We start from the raw sequence: 15,432 nt of genomic DNA, 5'->3' as shown, positions 1-15,432 counted from the left end.
AGCTGCCAGGCAGGTCAGCTAGTGACAGTTCGGTGGGGATGGGTCTTTTGAGAGCTCCAAAACCATTATGGCTACTGGGCTGCTGGTTGTCTCAGCCACTATAGTTCTGAGAATGACAGTTTTCAAAGTTATGGAGGATATTGCAAGAGCAGGATGGGATAGTGCAAGTTATAGTGCTACAAAGTTGGCTCCCTTTATCAAGATTCCACCATGTTTCTTCACTAAACCCTCCTCAGATTCTTACAAGCCTTTGATTAATTTCTAGACTTCTGAAAAGTTGATTTTGACCATTTTTACCAGTGTTCTCATTGTTTTTATGCATTTCCAGTAGTCCTTACTACAAAGTTTCAAAAATGTTCTTCCTGTAGTTATTTATTTATAAATTAATTACTTTAAATGAAATTATGTGAGAAATTCAGTTCCTCACTCACACCCACTAACCACATTTTAAGTGCTCGATAACAACATTGGGCTAATAATGAGTGTATATGGTAGTGCAGACAAATGTTTATATTATTGCAGAAAGTTCTCTTGGACAGGACCCTGAAGCAGGGAATCTAGAATCAGGGTACAATTCCAGACACCCTTGTTCATCCCTTGTGCCCTTCCAGGTCTGTCCCCCACAGTAACCACACTGGAGCAGACTCCCTGTGTACCTTGCCACCTTGGCACAGAGACTGGACAGAGTTTCCATCTATGAAGAATTCCTGCGGCTGACCCAGAATGGACGCAGCTGCAGAATTTTACCCTGGACAGGAAGAGTATCCTTGGGGATGATAAGGCTCCCTGGTCATTGGGAAAGAAAGTGAGGCTTTCCGTGGACTCTGGATGCCTGGGGCTTAGAGAGCATTGAACTTTCTCAGGCTGGCAGGAGGTGGTCTGGTCCCCTCGTCTTTACCCACCATTGAGAGAGAGAAAAGGAAACCAGTGTAATATAGGAGAGCCTCACCTTCTCCTAGACAGCTCTGTGACCTAAAGTTAGTTACGTCCCCTCTCTGGATTTTTGTTTCCTTATCTCTGCACTAACAGTAACTGGGCCAGATGGTCAGTGAAGGTCTCCAGCTGTGTGTGAAGCAGACTCACAGGTTTGGGGGTGGATGTAGTTTCTGATCCACAGGCTATAGTTTGCCAAGTCCCGCTCTAGATGGTCACCAATGCTCTAGAACTTTCTGCAGTGGTGGAATGTTCTATATCTGTGCTCTCCAGTGCACAGCCGCATGTGGCTGTTGAATACTCAAAGGATGGTATTGTGACTCGTCTTTATTGTTACTGATTTTTAATGTTACTGAACTACTAGAATTTTTATTTTATTTAACTAAAATTAATTTTAATTCAAAAAGAGACTTGTTGCTGCTGCATATCAGACAGCACACCTCTAAGTGGTTGTCTGGGTAGAGGTACAAGTAGGGGGACCTGCACCCCTCCCCCCATGCCCACTGGGTGCTTTGTGTCTTAGCCTCCTGGAGTTTATGTTGTAGCTGGCAATAACAAGAATAGAGAATTGAATCTTATCAATTATTTGATGTGAACAATCTCATACTTGCAGGTGGAAATCAGAGAAGACTTCCTGCAGGAAATTACATTGTAGGTTAATCCTAGAAAATGAATATTAAGGAAATAGATAAAGGAGAAGGGGGTGATGTGTTTCTAGGCACGGAAGAACACTTTTGAGTTGGATATTACAAGTTTAGAGAGATCCCATAGGCTTGCCAACTGTGATGACCCATTCTGCCCCCAGCTGTCATAAGAAAGTCCAGCCCAAATTCAGTCCTCTGTGCCCAGAGGTATGAATTTGGTTTAATTTATTACACTTTCGTTCTGTGATAATGGTCTTGGATTTTGTAGCAAAGTATGCTCACTTTTTAGAGATGGAAAATAAAATGGGGTGAAACATCATGATGTCCACTTGACTTTAATATTTCATTGAAAACATGGGATGAATCAAGTGTGGCAAGTGTTAATAATTTATATATTGATGCAATATTGTTTTAATTAGATGGAATATACATTGTTAAATCTAGATGATGGATGTTTATGAGACTGTTCCCTTTATTTTTCTGTGTCTAAAAAGTTTTATTAACAAGAGTGAAACACACTCACATGCATTCTCCATTTCATTCACTTCCAGAATATTCTCCCAACAGAGATGATGCCTTGACTGAGAAGCCTGGTAAACCTGCAGGAAGCCCCAGCCCATGGTAGGGGGCGAGTACCTTGATGCTGTGTCTCATCGAAGAGAACCATGTGCACAGGATTTTGGATGATGAGGAAAGTTGGCCAACCCTTGTCAAGGACGGGTGAGGCACAGTGGGGTCACCAGGAGCCCTGGGACGATGACAGGACATGGCTCACACCACCACATGTCTCCCCAGACATCCCCTTCTGGGCCATCATCCTCGTCTGCTTGGCGGGACTCCTGATGCTCATCACAGGCATGATCTGCTGTGTCTTGGTAAGATATGACGTGTTGCTTGTCTTCCTATTATTGGGTTGTAAGAGCTTTTTATATATTATAAATACACATCCTTTTCTAGGGATATGTTTTGCAGATGTTTTCTCCCAGTCTGTGCGTGGCTTGCCTTCTCCTTCACCACATGAGTCATTGGGGAAATGTAAGTGACAGTCATCATGAGATTCCACCACACTTAAGAGTGGCTAAAATTAAAAAGACTGACTATAGAAAGTGTTGTTGAAGATGTCAAGTCACTGAAACTCTCATCGAGTGCTCTTGAAAAATAGCTTAGATGCATCTTTAAAAATTACATACGTCTACCCAGCCATTCCTCTCCTTGGAATCCATCCAAGGGAAATAAACACATATGTCTATACACAGACTTGTACAAACATGTTGATAACAACCTATGTATAGTACATAAAAATGGAAAACAACCCAAATGTCCAACTACTGGTGAACGGATACACAAAGTGTGGTATATCCCCATAGTGGGATACTATTCAACCATAAAGAGGAATGAATTATTTTTTTTCTTTTTTAATTATTCTGTTGAAATTATAAAGGGTTTTAACATTGTGTAATTTCGGGTGTTCATTATTATTTGTGAATTTCTGTATAGACTGCATCGTGCTTACCAGCGGTAGTCTAACTTTTATCCATCACCATGCATATGTGCCCCTTTAACTCTTTCACTCAACACCCAGCCCCCTTCCCCTCTGGTAACCACTAATCTCTTCTCTTTATCCCTGGATATGTTTATCTTCTACATATCAGTGCAATAATGCTAAGTGTCATTGTCTGGCTTATTTCGCTTATCATTATACTCTCAAGGTCCATCCAGGTTGTTGCAAACAGGACGATCTTGTCTTTTTTTTCTGGCTGAGTAGCATTCCATTGTATATAATACATACCACATCTTCGTTATCTGTTCGTCTGTAGCAGGGCCCTTGGATTGCTTCCATGTCTTGGCCATTGTGAATAATGCCGCAGTGAACACAAGGGTGCATAAATCTCTTTGAATTGTTGATTTCAGTTTCTTTGGATAAATATCCAGTAGTGGGATAGCTGGAAGGTATAGTATTTCTATTTTTAATTTTTTGAGAAATCTCCATACTGTTTTCCCTGGTGGCTGCACCAGTTTGCATTCCCACCAGCAGTGTGTGAGGGTGACCTTTTCTCCTTATCCTCTCCAACATTTGTTATTTTTTGTCTTGGGAGTTATAGCCATTCTGACAAGTGTAAGGTGATCTCTCATTGTAGATTTGATTTGAATATCCCTAATAGTTAGTGATGTTATACATCTTTTCATGTGTCTGTTGGCCTTCTGTATATCATCTTTGGAAAAATGTCTGTTCATATCCTCTGCCCATTTTTAGATTGGATTATCTGTTTTTTTGTTGTTGGGTTGTATGAGTTGTTTATATATTTTGGAGATTAACCCCTTGTCAGATATATGATTTGCAAATATTTTCTCCCAGTTGGTGGGTTGTCTTGTCGTTTTTTTTTTTTTTTGTGAGGAAGATCAGCCCTGAGCTAACATCTGTGCTAATCCTTCTCTTTTTTTCTGAGGGAGACCGGCTCTGAGCTAACATCTATTGCCAATCCTCCTCCTTTTTTTTTTTCCCACAATGTCCCAGTTGATAATTGTATGTCATAGTTGCACATTCTTCTAGTTGCTGTATGTGTGACATGGCCTCAGCATGGCCGGACAAGCAGTGCGTCTGTGGGCGTCCGGGATCTGAACCTTGGCCACCAGTACAAGTTCACGTGCACTTAACCACGATGCCACGGGCCCGGCCCTGTCTTTTCGTTTTGTTCATCGTTTCCTTTGCCTTGCAGAAGCCTTTTAGTCTCATGTAGTCCCATTTGTATATTTTTTCTTTTCTTTCCTTTGCCGGAGTAGACATGGTATTGGAAAAGATGCTGCTAAGACCGATGTCAAAGACTGTACTGCGTATATTTTCTTCTAGGAGTTTTATGGTTTCAAGTGTTAGAGTCAAGTCTTTTATCCATTTTGAGTTAATTTTTGTGTATGGTGGAAGACAATGATCTTCTTTCATTCTTTTGCATGTGGCTGTCCAGTTTTCCCAACAACATTTATTGAAGAGACTTTCCTTTCTCCATTGTATGATTTTGGCTCCTTTGTCAGAGATTAACTGACCACAGATGTGTGGTTTTCTGTCTGGGCTTTCAGTTCTGTTCCATTGATCTATGAGTCTGCTTTTGTGCCAGAACCATGCCATTTTGATTAGTATAGCTGTGTAATGTATTTTCAAGTTAGGATTGTGATGCCTCCTACTTTGTTCTTTCTTCTCAGAATTGCTTTGCCTGTTCAAGGTCTTTTGTTATTCCATATATATTTTAGGATTCTGTGTTCTATTTCTATGAAGAATGTCATTGGGATTCTGATTGGGATTGCATTGAATCTGTAGATTACTTTAGGTAATATGGACATTTTAACTGTGTTTATTCTTCCAATCCATGTGCATGGAGTATCTTCCCATTACTTCAGGTCATCACTGATTTCTTTCAATAATGTGTTATAGTTTTCATTGTATAGTTCCTTAACCTTTTTGGTTAAATTTATCCCTAGACACTTTTTTCTTTTTGGTGCAATTGTAAATGGGTTTGTATTCTTGAGTTCTCTTTCTGTTAGTCCATTATTAGCGTGTAGAAATGTAACTGATTTTTGTAAGTTGATTTTGTACGCTGCAACTTTGCTGTAGTTGTTGATTATTTGTAATAGTTTTCTGATGGATTCTTTAGGGTTTTCTATATTTACAATCATGTCATCTGCAAACAGCAAGAGTTTCATTTCTTACTTTCCAATTTGGATTCCTTTTATTTCTTTTTCCAGCCTATTTGCTCTGGCCAAAACCTCCAGTACTATGTTGAATGGGAGTGGCGAGAGTGGGCACCTTTGTCTTCTTCTTATTCTAAGAGGAATGCCTTTAAGTTTTTCACCATTAAGTATGATGTTGGCTGTGGGTTTGTGATATATGGCCTTTGTGTGTTGAGGTACGTTCCTCCTATACCCATTTTATTGAGTGTTTTTATCCTAAATGGATGTTGGATCTTGTGAAATCCTTTCTCTGCATCTGTGGAGAGGATCATGTGATTTTTATTCCTCATTTTGTTAATGTGGTGTATCACACTGATTCATTTGCAGATGTTGAATCATCCCTGCATCCCTGGTATAAATCCCACTTGATCATGGTATATAATCCTTTTAATATATTGCTGTGTTCGATTTGCTGATATTTAGTTGAGGATTTTTCATCTGTGTTCATCAGCAATATTGGCCTGTAATATTCCTTCTTTGTGCTATCCTTGTCTGCTTTTGCTGTCATGGTGTTGTTGGCCTCATAGAATGAATTAGGTAGTGTTCCATCTTCTTCAACTGATTGGAATAGTTTGAGAAGCATAGGTATTAAATTTTGTTTGAATATTTGGTAGAATTTTCCAGAGAAGACTTCTGGTCCAGGACTTTTGTTATTTGGGAGGTTTTTGATAACCATTTTGTTCTCTTTACATGTGACTGGTCTGTTCATTTTATCTATTTCTTCTTGATTCAGTTTTGGGAGGTTGTGTGAATCTAAGAATTTATCTGTTTCTCTTTGGTTATCCAATTTGGTGGCATGTAAGTTGTTCAGTGTATTCTCTTCTTGTCCTTTAGATTTCTGTGGTATCTTTTGTAATTTCTCCTCTTTCATTTCAAATTTTATGTCTTTGAGTCTTCTCTCTTTTTTTCTTAGTGAGTCTGGCTAAGGGTCTGTCAATTTTGTTTCAGTCTTCTCAAAGAACAAGCTCTTTGTTTCATTGATCCTTTCTACTGTTGTTTTAGTCTCTATTTCATTTATTTCTGCTCTAATTTTTATTATTTCTCTCATTCTGCTGACTTTGGGCTTCATTTATTCTTCATTTTCTGGTTCTATTAGGTGTAGTTTAAGGTTACTTATTTGGTACTTCTCTTGTTTGTTGAGGTGTGCTTGTATTGCTATGAATTTCCTTCTTAGAACTGCTTTTGCTGCATCCCATAAGAGTTGTTTTTTGTATTTTCATTTTTGTTTGTTTTCAAGTGTTTTTTGATTTCTGCTTTGATTTGTTCATTTATCCAATGGTTCTTCAGTCGTGTGTTCTTTAGTCTCCACATATTTGTGACTTCCCCATCTTTTTTCTTGTAGTTGATTTCAAGTGTTATAGCATTGTGGTCAGAAAAGAAGCTTGATATGATTTCAATCTTAAATTTATTCAGCCTTGCCTTGTTTCCCAACATATGGTCTATCTTTGAGAATGTTCCATGTGCACTTAAGAAGAATGTGTATTCTGCTGTTTTGTGAGGGTATGCTCTATGTATATCGATTAAGTTCATCTGATCATATGTTTCATTTAATTCCACTATTGACTTGTTGCCTTACTCTGCATGATCTATCCCTGGATGTAAGTGGGGTGTTCAGCTCCACTCCTATTATTGTGTTGCAGTTAATTTCTCCCTTTGGGTCTATTAAGGGTTGCTTTATATTCCTTTGTGCTGCTGTGTTAGGTACATATATTTTTATAAGTGTTATATCCTCTTGGTGGAAAGTCCCCTTTGTCATTATATACTGCCCCTCTTTGTCTCTCATAGTCTTTTTTATCTAGAAGTCTGCTTTGTGTGATATAAGTATGACAACACCTACTTTCTTTTATTTGCCATTTGATTGGAGTATTTTCTCCCATCTCTTCATTCTGAGCCTGTTTGTTTTTAGAGCTGAGATGTGTTTCCTGGATGCAGCATATTGTTGGGTCTTGTTTTCTAATCCACCCCACCACTCTGTGTCTGTTGATTGCAGAATTCAATCGATTTACATTTAGAGTGATTATTGATACTTGAGGGCTTAATCCCACCTAATCTATATTTTCATTTTTTCTCTTCCTTTGTGTTTCTGACTACCGTTTCTCTTTGGAGGTTTTCATGGAGGTTGTCTCTTTTTTTATGATCTATGGCTCTGCTCTGATTTTTTTGTTTGCTGGTTACTGTGAGGTTTGTATGAAGATCTCATAGATGAGATAGTCCACTTTCTGATAGCCTCTTATCTCCATTAGCCTAAGCACGTTCCATCCCTTTCCTCTTGTCCTTCTGAGTTATTGTTGTCAAAAGTTATTCATTTTTGTGTTGTGAGTTTGTGACTAAGTTGAAGTGTTTATAGTTACTATTGATGCTTTCCTTCCCTTCTTCTTTTAAGTTATAATTAAGTATTTCCTACCCTGTTGTGAAACAGAGCTGTAGCTTTCTGATTTTGTCTGTCTATTTATCTCTTTGCTCAAAGCTTTGTAGATATTTGCCTTCTTTTTATTTCGGGTATGAGGGTGTTCTTGATCATTGCTTGTATCTGAGATCTAGTGTCGTTGAACTCCCTCAGCCTTTGTTTATCTGGGAAAACTTTGATTTCTCCATTGTATCATTAGGATCATTTCACTGGATAGAGTATTCTTGGCTGAAAGTTTTTGCCTTTCAGTATTTTTGATATATCATTGCATTCTTTCCTTGCCTGTCAAGTTTCTGCCAAGAAATATGCTGAAAGCCTGATAGGTGTTCCTTTGTAGGTTATTTTCTTCTGTCTTGCTTCCCTTAATATTTTTTCTTTGTTATTGGTTTTTGCCAATTTTACTATTATATGCCTTGGAGAAGGTCTTTTAGCATTGATGTTATTTGTCGTTCTGTTGGCTTCATTTATTTGTAAGTCCGGTTCTTCCTCAAGTTTGGGAAGTTCTCAGCTATTATTTCTTTGAACAAGCTCTCTTCTTTCTGCCTCTCTTCTCCCTCTGGAATACGTATAATTCTTATGTTGCTTTTATAATTGAGTCGTATATTTCTACAAGAATTCCTTCCTTTTTTTTTCTTTTTATCTCATTAATTATTTTCTTCAAATCCAGTTTTTCTGCTTGTTTTTTTTAATAGCTTCAGTCTCTTTGATGAAGTATTCCTTTTCCTCATTAATTTTATTCCTGAATGCATCAAACTGTCTGAACATTCCTGTAACTTGGTGAGTTTCTTTATGACAGTTATTTTGAACTCTGTCATTTAGATTGTAAATTTCTGTGACTTCAAGTTTCGTTTCTGGAGATTTCTCATTTCCTTCTGCCCTGAATTGTTACTGTAGTTTCTTATGGTGTTTGATGAACTAATTTTTTGCCTGTGTATTTGTGGTAGTATCAGGTCGCAGATTCCACATGCTATAGCTGTGGGGGAAGCATGAGCTGTGTTTTTGTTCCCACCCCATATGCTGGAAGTTGTGTGGGTACAGTAGGTGTTTCCACTCGCTGGGAAAGCATTCCCACTGGGCTCAGAGCTGCCGCCACATGGAGGCACGTGCACAGTTGTCAGACCACAACACTGCTATGGGTATTTGTGCCACCTGGGAAATCATTTACATGTGCGTGTATATCTGCTGCTGCCTTTTCTTATGCTCATGCCAGCCTCTGTGCTTGGTGGGTGGGGCTTCTTCATGGGTTCTGAGCATTGGCCAATCATTGGGACTGCAGTGGCATGGTGCTCTTTCCAACCATCCAGGAAAGCATTCATGTGCGGGTCCAAGGCTCCCGCCAACCCCTCCCAGAGTTGCACCAAGGCGCATTCCTACTTTTGGGGATGCAGCAGTACTATTGGCTCTCACACTAACATGGGAAGTGCTTGGGTGTGTGCACAGTGCTGCCAGGGAAGGGTTGGGGATAGGAATGAATTCATAGTACATGCAATGACAAGCATAAATGTCAAAATAATTATGCTGAGTGAAAGAAGACAGTAAAAAATGAGTACATAGTATATGATGCCATTTATAAACATTTTAGGAAAATCTATAGGGAGATATACTAGATCACTCATTGCTTGGTTATGGGAATGTGTTTGCAAACGGCAGGGAAAGAGGAATTAAAATGAGCATGAGGAAATTTGGGGAAGATAACGTTCCTTTTCTTGATTGTGGTGATGTTTCAATAAGTTATAATCAAAATGTATCAAATTGTTCACTTTAAGTGTATGCAGTTTTCTGTATGTCGTTAATACCTCAATTAAGCTAGAACATGTAGGGGAAAGAGAGGGAGAGAGAGCCAAACGAAGGAAAAGGGATGAATAGAATGACTGAGTGTGAAAATTAAGTGGACAAAAGGAAGAGGGAGACACAGGAGGCATGAAGTCTCTGGCTTTGGCATCTCCTTCCCCTGGAGTCTCCCATACTGGGCAGCTGACTGGACCATTCTGATGCACTCTCCTCACCTCACAAGTCACTGTCTGCCAGCAGAAGAAGGAGGGCGACTATGAGGTCCAGTGACGATGCCTAGGCTATTACCTGCCTCATGGCGACCTGCGGAAGCTGTGATGACTAGATATGACTAGATCTGAGGTCCCTTTTTCCCATCTGGTCTCCAGAGAAGCTTGACTGGAACAGAACGAAACCACATTGGATGGACACAGGCTCCGAGCCTTTCTAGACTTGACCCCTGACTGGCTCACAGGGGACTAAGCTGAAAGTTTTCACCTTCCTTAAGTCCTGAAAGTGACTGCAACTTCTGTCCTGCGGTGTCACACCACTTCATCCCTCAGGGACACCAGAATTGGTGAAACCAGCACAGACATTGCTGTCATGTAAAATGAATCCCCACTTCAGTGGAAGGTATCCCTTCTTAGGAAAATTTGGAACATTCCTCCCCTTCACTCTGTGCAGCCATCACACCCCTCTCAGTTCCTCCATATTCCTCCCCCACTGAAGGCCTGGCAGTCTCAGGTTCCCCTTTTCTGCTTCATTCTCTGAAGCTCAGATTCACCAGGACTTCCAGATCAATCTTCCTCAATGGCTCCTCTCCCCACTCATGGGTCCTCCATGACGGGAAACAGGCTAAGATGGGAGAAGTGGGTGAGACATGACTCTGCAGTCACCTTGGGCCTTTTGAGCTGAAATGACTAGGTGTCTGGGAAGCCTGAATCCCAGAGAAACACCAAGGCTCTAGGAAGAGTGTATCTGCTCTGGATGTAAAAGTGAATAAAACTCGGGGGGAGAAATCTGAGGGAAAAGAAAGAGTCTTTTTTCATCTTTCTCTGTACAGAGTCCAACTAGCCTCACAGGACAGACTCCCCAACAAACAGCCCAGAGCATCGCAGGCATGAGGCAGGCTGCGCTGTTCTGCAGTGGGTCTCTGGGAACAGATTACATTATCTGTACAAACTGTGCAGACGACCACCGCTGAAGATACCCAAAGGCTGAGAATTAAAGTCACAGTCGTGGCACTCTCTCAGACTTTTTGTGTGTGAGCTTCACATTCTCAATGTGAAGTAGTGATTCTCTGAGAATGCACACTATGAATATTCTAATGATTAATAATATTAATATATTATTGTTATACATCGCCTACATTATACATTATATACTGTACATTATAATTATAAATTAATGTATAATTATTATACATTAATATATTATTATATATTAACTATTATAATATCATTACAATGACTGATAATAGTTATCACTATTGACTAATTTCTTCTAAGCAACATGACTGGAAAGCTTTGCATGAATTATCTCAGTTACAGTCACAATTTTAGAGATTTATTCCCATTTTAAGCTAAAGATGTGGAGGCTGAGAAATATTAAATAACTTGACAAAGAAGGAAAAAAATTACTTCAAAGCTAAATTAAACACCTATTCAAACTATGTGTCAAAGAAAGAAAGACGTTTTCTGACTTACAAACAGACTCAAAGTTGACCTCCCACAGGCCTGCAGTGAAAGAACCGGTAAAGAATGTACATCAGGAAGAAGAAATGTGAACCCAGGAAAACATAACAGGAGTCATGAGGAAAGGAAAAAACCGTCTGTCTAATTTAGTATTAGTTTTAAAACAAGACATTAAAAGAACATTTGAACCAAAATTCCAGATGATTACCACATGGAAGAATAGAGGAGAGAAGATTTAGCTAAAAGATAACTCATTTTTTAGGGAAGATATAAATACTAAGATACTCTATTATTGTTTAACACATTGCTCTCAGAAACTGATAAGTCTGTGGGACAAACGTAAGTAATGATAAAGACGATTTGAAGAGTGCAACATACTCGATCAGGCAAATAGAAATATCCCAACACACTGGTTTATTGTGAGACTTGTGATGCTGAAAACAGTCGTTCTCCTGACAGCATCATACCACAATGGCATATCAATTTTCATGAATCAAATTTCCAACACATATAAATCTAAAAAAAGGGACAATCCAGTGTTTCATTATATGCAACTGTGATTCAACATGCAACAAAACCAGAAAAAGAGACCCAGAAGTAGGTGTTTTTTTTGAGAAGACAGATATAACAGCTCTTTAGTGATATATTATGTTGGAATCTATTGCAATATTACACAAAAAGGACAATCCATTTGGACTAGGTATGTTTTCTCTGTGACTGTGAGGGCAAAACTCTAAGGAATCCCCTGATTGTGATAACTCTTTGTCTTAAAATACAAATAGATAACACTCAGGAAAGGGAAATGAGAGAACAAAATGAGAAAGAAAGATCTCTTTTCTCTCCTCACCTGAAACCCAATCGCTCACCTCCGAAAGATCACTGTCTGTATCTTCTCTGTCATGCAAAGATATCAAAGAAAAGAAAATTATTGGTATATATTAAAGTTTCAAGAGCTCAAAGCAAGAAGACATCGGGACCCTTGCAGAGGCATTAATGTAGTGTGAACTCCATGACATCTGCGCCGTCTTCTGTTTTCTTCATCGTGTTTGTCGGGATGTCCTTCTTGGCCCCTCACTCTCCCTGCCTCGCTAGCGAGTGTGTCTGCATCAGTGCTACCGCCAGTCTGTGTCTTGCCATCTTCACTTTCCCTTCCTGTTTCCTGATATCTTCCTCAGTCACCAGAAGACGTTTGCAAAGGAGCTGTGGGATGTACAGACCAGGTCCTGGGATCATCTCTGCCGATCTGAAGACCAGGCAGGGGTGGGCATGGGACTGGAGTTCAGAACACCTGTGAGTTCACCTGGCAGGGATACACCTGTGCTACTAGGTGCAAGGTTGGGCAGGGCTTTGGCAAGGTCCAAAGCACTTAACAGTTCTCCTGTACTCTGCAGGCCTGGAGACCTTGCAGTCTCTTCTGCCAGCAGAGTTGTTGGGGCTGCTCCAAGGTTTCCTCCCATGGATGGCATCTGACCTCATTGCCAGGATAGGATGTGATTCTTGTAACTGGCCTCATGAATATGTAACTGTACATCCTCAAAGGTATGGAGATGCTCAAACCAGGCTTTGGTTTACATTACTTTCCACAATCATTTCACTTCCTCTGTGATGATTGGACCATCATACTTCTTTTCCTCTTACCCTATAAAAATAAATTGTGAAAGTGGATCAGAGTTGTAAATGAAGCCTGCCTTCCCAGGACAATGATGTTAAATGCCTTGTACTTCTACTCTCTCTCTCTCCCTGTGGGAATTAATCTGACCTGTGTCCTGGGACATCATCAAAGAGATTTGGGTCAAGAAAAGAAACCAAGAGTTCAAAACTCAGGACTACGGCAGGTCATTTCTTCCCCCCATGTTGTTAGACACTTATGTGTATGACTTTATTCTATTTTTGTCCTTGTCACTCTCAACAACAAAATCCTTGGAGCTCCCTGTCAGGACACACGGTCCCCAGTCTTTTTCTAAATCCCAAATCATACAATTCTTCTATACTATATGACTATTCATTTGATTAACCCATTGATAAGTTGGTGTTCATAGCTCTCTTAGAGCTTAAATCAGTAGTGAAATTATCATCCACCCCACTCCTAGTGACTCTTATTTGACAACTGTGAACATTAAATCTCAGTGCAGAGAAGGTATGTCTGAAAAAACTCAACTTACAAATGGAGATTGTACTGTAAGTGGGAAGTACACACTGGATTTATGAAACTCAGGAAAAAAATGTAAACTCTCTCATTATTAAGTTTTGTATAGACAGCACCCACATTGATAATATCTTGATTATAGTGGGTTAAAATATACTATTAAAATTAGTTTCACCTGTTTGTTTTCATTTTTTAAAATGTGGCTACTAAAAAATATTTAAATTCCATAATATATAGTGCTTAATGTTACGATTGGACAGTGCTGGTGAAGCCATCAGTGAAAAGAAAGTCCAGAGAAAGTGATTAGGAAAAATTTTTCCCTAGAAAAGGAGTCTACAGTGGCCCACACTGCCATATGCAGCAAAAAGTCTCATATACACACACACACACGCACACACACACACTGACATAATGAAGCAAACCTCTTCCTAGAGTCCCACCACTTCTCACATGGTATGAGGTTGCACTCTTACTTAGTCCTAACTGGACTTATCTCAAGAAAGAAGACAGAAGTCTAGGTAAATTACCAATTAGGAAGATCTAAAACCAGAGACTAAAGCTCAAGATAAGTGGTGAATTTCCTGTCGTGGCTTCTGTTATTAATTCAAGATGTTAGGGAGACTTTTCCAAGGAGGGTTGTTTTAAAACTCACTTTTTCTTTACTATGTAAAAATAGACAGGGTATGTAAAGAATAATTACTCTAGCCAATCAATGAAAAGGAGATGATACAACACGAATACCCTTATTATAAGTCACTACTGGATTAGAGAGTCAGGGAACAGCTGACATTGGGTTAATTTGGCCTTAATTAGGCTGATTCTGATTTCATGACCGTCATATTGATTGTACTTTGCTAGAAGCTATGAAACTTCCCAGCCCCCCTACTATTTAACCACCAAGGCCCACCAACCAGACCAGTCCTTGCTGACACATCCCCTGCCTCCATCCATTCTGACAAGACCTGGAGGATTTTGCCCAAATCCCACTCTGTCCCTGCGCTCTTCTCCCTGCCCCAGGGCCAGGGAATCATTTTCTCCAAGGCTCAGGCTCTGCGTGTACCCAGCTCTGGGGATGGCACTTCTCCCTTCAGTGAAGAAAGGGATCAGAGTGCAGACCCTGTGAACTGCAGCAATTGGACAAAGACTGGGGTTTGCTGACAGAAAAGAACCTTTAGTGGGCACGGTTGCCAGGGTCCAAGAAACCGCAGTCATTCCTCCAGGAACTGTGATGCAGGTCAGAGCAGGAATGTCTGTATGTCTTTGGCTTGGGAATGCCTGTAGTGTGACATAGGTGACATTGGTAATGCATTTGCCAATGTTGTTCACTCATTTATTCATCATATGTCATGGAGTGCTTTCTACATCAGGCAACAGTCTCATGCTCTGGGGATCACAGGCAGTGTCAGAAGAATTTCTAAATTTCATTTCTAATATATAGGTACAGCACTGGTAATACACTAGGTGTTCCAAGCATTTTTCAAACATTAGCTCCTTTAATACTCTCCATAAACCTACAAAACAGGTATGCTGACCATTATTGCCAACTGAGAGATGAAGAAACTGAGGCACCAATCAGGTAAATAACTCAGTCAATACAAATATCTTATAAGGGATTGAGATGGAATTTGGACGTGAGATGTTAGCTCCATAGTCTGTGATCTTAACCATGACATTTACTCTCTAAAGACTTCACATCATGAAAAAATTTGATCAGTTATCCATTTGCTTGGTGCATTGAGCAGCCACACTATTTTATCTGTCTGAAAAATAGAATATGTGCGTAGAAACTACTGTACATACACACTCAAATTACATCTCCCTATGTCCCAAGTCCCTTAAAATTAATAAAGAGAACATTTCAGAATGTTTCTTGCCCAGGTTGGGAGGACTCTGAGGAAATCTCAATGTTGCTATAAGAAGCTGCGGACAGGCTGGGAGTGGGTCTCAGGGGAAAGGTGTCCTCAGGAGTCACGATTGAATGACAACATTGATGGGAGGGTCTCAGCATTGACTGAATTCAGGGTCTGGTGGTGTTTTAACCTGGCTCTTATCTTCTGGCTGTGGGTTTATGGTGATGCAGCACAGGGAGAGGGGATAGTTCACTGTGTTCTTGGGGAA

The 15,432-nt window shown here is 39.9% G+C and overlaps 1 pseudogene; it reads right to left on the bottom strand.

The window, feature by feature from the left end:
• Positions 1–12,219: 12,219 nt before the first annotated feature.
• LOC131401709 (methyl-CpG-binding domain protein 3-like 1) lies at positions 12,220–12,786 on the bottom strand (annotated as a pseudogene).
• Positions 12,787–15,432: the final 2,646 nt, after the last annotated feature.

The sequence above is a fragment of the Diceros bicornis genome (assembly GCF_020826845.1).
Source record: "Diceros bicornis minor isolate mBicDic1 chromosome 13 unlocalized genomic scaffold, mDicBic1.mat.cur SUPER_13_unloc_1, whole genome shotgun sequence".
Lineage (NCBI taxonomy): Eukaryota > Metazoa > Chordata > Mammalia > Perissodactyla > Rhinocerotidae > Diceros > Diceros bicornis.
The sequence above is the reverse complement of the archived record's forward strand: the minus strand, read 5'-3'. Positions and strand labels throughout refer to the sequence as shown.